Source organism: Helianthus annuus, chromosome 7 (genome assembly GCF_002127325.2).
Source record: "Helianthus annuus cultivar XRQ/B chromosome 7, HanXRQr2.0-SUNRISE, whole genome shotgun sequence".
NCBI lineage: Eukaryota > Viridiplantae > Streptophyta > Magnoliopsida > Asterales > Asteraceae > Helianthus > Helianthus annuus.
The window spans coordinates 75013258-75018562 of NC_035439.2; the positions used below are offsets into that span (position 1 = coordinate 75013258).

The 5305-nt window shown below is 37.1% G+C and overlaps 1 long non-coding RNA gene across 6 annotated transcripts; it reads left to right on the forward strand.

Moving 5' to 3' along the window:
- Positions 1-1055: 1055 nt before the first annotated feature.
- On the forward strand, positions 1056-5065 carry LOC110926697. 6 transcript variants are annotated; one of them, XR_004863245.1, is made up of 12 exons: positions 1056-1212; positions 1298-1324; positions 1389-1542; positions 1648-1756; positions 1845-1920; positions 2102-2422; positions 2536-2882; positions 3462-3782; positions 3914-4010; positions 4119-4435; positions 4497-4614; positions 4697-5065. It is a non-coding gene; the product is annotated as an uncharacterized LOC110926697 (long non-coding RNA). The 6 variants fall into 6 exon arrangements; XR_004863244.1 differs by having other exon boundaries at positions 3462-4010; positions 4194-4435; XR_004863243.1 differs by having other exon boundaries at positions 3914-4435.
- The last annotated feature ends 240 nt before the right edge of the window (positions 5066-5305 follow it).

The window sequence follows — 5305 nt, forward strand, 5'->3', positions numbered from 1 at the left end:
ACGGGAGATTAATACTGGTTATGGTGAGGCTAAAGTTGGTACTATTCTAGCATACTCAAAGAATATGGTAGTATATTCTCTGCAATCTACCCCAATCATTAAGTGGTTCAGAAACTTATTGCCAATCTGTTCCTTTTCATGAGGAGGACATAACTTTCTTTCAACTATTTTCTTAAAGTTGTTCCATACCATGTTGTAAACCCTGTCACTTCCTCTTGACTGGAGAATGGTATTCCACCATTCTAATGCTCCATCTTTGAAAAGATTAGAAACATACATGATCTTATCCTCATCTGCACACTTACTTATTTTTAAGATTGCTTCTTTTTTTTCTATCCAGCGCAAAGCTGAAATAGCTCCTTCTTTACCTGAGAATTCTATTGGTTTGCATGATAAGAATTCTTTATAAGAACAGCCATATGAGATGGTCCTTCTTCTTTTTGGAATTGGAGCTTGGATCAGTAGTTCGTTGTTTCCAATTCATGCCGTGACTTGGCTCAGTGGGCATACGTTTACTGCCTATAATGGAATTATTATTTTCTGCCTTTTTATTAATAGTATCGATAATAAATGGCATGGCATCTATGATTCCTTGAGCTACTATGTGTTCTATAGCACTTTTATCCACTTGGTTTCCGTTATCATTATTATTCTGGACTTCCCGATTTACTTTGGTTGCCATATGGATTGTAAACATTATCAGGTATTAATATCTCAGTATAAATTAAATAAACAATTATTCAAACACATTGAACCAAAATTGTCGAGCATTGCGACATTTACTCTTTTTCATATATATGCATCTAGTACAAACAACTGAAATTCTACAGATTAGTAGTTATGCATTAATATATGTATATATCTATACTACTTTAATAAGCATATAGGAAGGGCAAGAATGGTCATTTGCCATTGTACAACCATTTAAAGCCCATTGTACAGGCATTTAAGCATGGATGTGTTGAAAATTACTTCAACACACTGTGAACCCGCATGGATCCTAACCGGATCACTTTGACCCGTTTTACCTCTTATGGATCCAATATAATGTTTCTATCACTCGCTTTCTAAACCCTAATTCATTTCATCCAGCCGCTACCCCTTCTTTCTCTCTCTGGTGATTTTCAATTTAGGGTTTCTTGCCTCCAGTGGTATGAGCCAGATCTCATCGGATCCAACAATGGTGGTCAAGGCAAGTTCCAACAATCCGAGGTAAGCCCAACAACCTCCTTTGATTTGTTTAGGTCATGCCCTTTAGTTTTTGAATCTGATGTTTGAATCTGCTTTAAACTTGCAGATCTAGGGTTTTAATTTCATGTCTGAGGTAAACTCTACTTTGAATCACAGATCTAGGGTTTTATATCTCATGTCTAAGGGTTATTTGACAGATTTCATGATTCCACTTGGCTGAGGTATCTTCTCTGGCGGCGGCAGTGAATGTGACAAGGGTGTACGGGAGTTACGTGTTTGGAGACTCGATGAAAATGGGTGGCACCGGCATCAACAGCAGGCGGCGGCTAGGGTTCTGACCATGACCACCTGGTAAGTTTAGTTCATCCATCCAAAATTCTTTACCGATGAAAACGGATTGTCACAAATAATTAGCTTTTGTAATTTTGTTTGCATATTAAACATGTGTTTATGCAGATTATCTACTAACAAATATTGGGAATGTTCCTTTTATTCAAGTTTTGGAGCTCATTTTACATTTGGGTACCGGTCTCGAAGATTATTCCAGGATTTTGTTACGGATCTTGTATGTTTGTATCTGATTTACATGCTTATGTTACTGATTATGTTTGTTACAGATCTGGTATATTTGTAGCTAATTATGTTTGTTACAGATCTGGTATGTTTGTGCATCATTCATTGACCCATTGTTTGTTGGCCCAGTTTTCGCTGATACCAAAGCTGGTGATGGTAGGTGTTCGTGTAAACTCAATTTGACTAATTTTTTTGGTCTAGAACTGCTCAATCACACTCTACTTTGATTAAACAATGATTTTTTTTTATAATTTGGATAATTATAAATTTAATTGTTCATTATATAATATATTGTTTTTTGTTTGTTATTTGAGTCGGATTTGTGTAATGCTTCCAGATATGTGTTGGGTTGAGCGACAGACATGGAGGACGTAAAAAAGCTAGAAAATTTCTTGGGGTGGGTAAAACCCTAACAACGTCGACGAAGCTGAACGGAAAAACCCTAATAAGGTTTTGACTTTGGTGAAAAAGGTATAATATAATTCTACAGAGGCGATGATTAGTAGTGTTTTGGAGTTGTGGTTTCTAAGAAAGAGAATAGAAAGGTGAGAGGGCGATCAATAGACATATTTGGTTTCAGATAGACCAGTAGAGCAGAGCATTCGATAAATGGTATAGTTGGGTGAATGGATTTAGGGGAGTGGGCCCTCAACTGCAGGTATAGTAGTATAGTTACAATTTCCATATAAATTAATATTTGATAGTTTAATTGTTACACAAAAACATATCTAATTATTAAAACTTCTAAATCTGGGTTGTATCATATTGCAGGGTGGAAGTGTCCATACATAAGGGTATTGTAATCTCGAAACAAATGTTGGTTATGTAAGGTTATCTAAATTATACAGCAGGAATTACAAGAATGCTAAACGGGCAGCGGTGCTGGGTCGATTAAGGCACACGTTGTATGTTCTGGTGACCCTTGATACATACATCCGGTTGTAGGTCAAGTTATGGATAAATATATGATTGATAGTGATGTTTCTGGAGAAATAGGCGTTTTTCGGCGAAGGGTGTGATCAGCAAGTTCAAAGTAACTATGGTGATGGTTTCGGGTGATCAGCCAACATCTCGGTCAAAATAGATTAAACTCGGGTCAACAAACGGTCATCGGAAAGGTATAAACGTACACTCAAACTGTTTAGATAATTGAGTATAATTATCATCAACTTGTTATTGTTTGATGTTACTTATTCGGTGAAATAACTAATGTTATTATTAATTAGGATTAATAGTTATATTAATGACATCGTTTACATTTAATAGAAAAGAAAAACATGTTTTTATACGATATCAAATAGAGGTGTAAAAAAACCGGTTTCAACCCGGACCAAACCGGCGGTTTGTAGACTGGTTTGTATTCTTGATCTTTGTACCTTTGAAACCCATAAAATAAAACGGTTTTTTTGCCCTAAACCGGTTAGTACCAGTTTGGTTCCCATCGGTTAAAAAAAACGAACCGGTTTTCTAAAACTGTTAAAAAAACGGTTCAGTTAAAACAGGACCGGAAAACCGATTTTTACACCTATATTTTCATTTATTTTCTACAAATTCAATCGTTTGATTTTGGTTACAAAACCGAACCAAAAAAGGATTGGGTGGTCGGTTTGGTTTGAAACAGAACAAAGAACGCGTTAATTTACTTTTACATTTTTATTTGTCGTACATCAGCACTGATTTTGTTAATTTTCGTTTAGATTTCACCTATACGCGGACGACATGACTCGCCAAGTGGAAGCGCATCACTACTGCGGCCATCTGAACAAAGACATGCGGCAATCTCTGATCTACGACCGGCCCGATGCCGATGCGCGGTTGATCAGGCTGGAACTCTTCCGGACACCGAAAAACCGATGTGGCATAGCCATGAGTACGAGGTGAAGAGCGGCGTGCTCTTCCTTCCCGGTGTTCCCGGTCCGGTTGAACGAAAAGATCTCGAGAAAGTGGCAAAACACGGGAAGACCATACACTTTTGGCAGGTGGATAGAGATGATGAACTATCGCTCGGGTTACCGCAGGTGACGATGGCGCTAACGCGAGACAGCAACTCTACCTGACGCGCTTTTGACAACATAGTTTTGTTTATTACATCAAACTTAAAGTGGTTGAACACTTGAATAATCTTTTTTATATAATTTGTGTGCAGTAGGCTACCATATGCCTAAAGGGAGAAACAGTCTTTGTTAATAAAGGGAGTTGGTGAACTTTTCAAAATTCAGTTCAAGTTTATCACTGGCACAAGGAAGGTTGGTCATGTTTCTAATTTATTTTTCCTTTTCCTTTTGTTTTGTAATTGTTATTACTTGTTAAACTAAAAATTGTGACTCACATGTTACAGTTTGAATTGAACATAGGTAAAGAGGATCATTTTAGTGATAGGCCATAAATCACCAACTCATTGCATAAACTCTTCTTTTATGTGTCATAAGGGATTGTTGTTGTGTCATTGGGTGCTGATTCAAATGACCACCTTTGTACACCGGTGGATGATATGGTTGATGGTGGCAAATCCGTAAATAACGAGGCGCTAGGAACAAAGATTGATGCACAAACTTGCAACCCAACACCATTGCTCACACCATTCACGTCTACTGTCGATCGAGCTCTGTTTTTGTCGATTTGGTGATTCGGGCCCTATATGAAATCCTAGCAAAATGCATGGCAGCCAAAGGTAATAATAAGATCACTATTGGTTTAGTATTTTTCATCTTGCTTTTATTATGTTTTCTTAGGCCGTTTTTACGTTATCAACACTTGGTATTGCGCTGTAGCGATCGACGTTAAATTTGGTCCCTATTTGTTGCGTACATTGTTAGGAATGATACCCGAGATTTTCGTCGCAATATACACGTAAGCTTCACGCCCGTTAGCAATTTCTTATTTATAAATTTTTGTTGTGGTTATTGATTTTGAATTTGGTTATAATTCATAGGGGTATAATGATCCAAACATTGGCGGATGCCTAAAACGATCATCAGTCACTTTCGGCACCATAGATTATCTGTACGGTTTTCGGGTTTCTTTTGACCATTGCGACCACCGTGGTGGTCACCGTTTATGCCAAAAGGCGGTTGAGTGAGTTGCAGAAAGATGATGAACAGCTACTGCTGCCAAAAGATTTTGAAGAAACTATGTGGAGGAACTATCAAAACAAAGAATGTTTTTCATTGATTTTTAGTACATAAATGAAAGAAAGATTTGACTGCATCTTTGTTTTGCTTGTTTTATTCCGCTTATACCCTCAATAAGTTGTATATAACCGACATACGTACTCTATAAACGATCCTTCCTTTCGGTTTCATTTTGTTGTTTTTGATGTGTTTGTGAACCGAAAGACTATGTTTTGGAGTCGTGGAAACAACTGAAAAACAATGAAGTTACATGTTTTTAGTCTTTGACACAAATGGGAACTTGATTTTTTTCCCTTGTGATCATGAGAAACTATTACCGGAAAACTTAGGTAAAACACAACTTGTTTTAGACAGAAATGAGGAAGTGGAACTTACATTTTCGTGGGTATTTTAGTCATCTGTATGTAGAG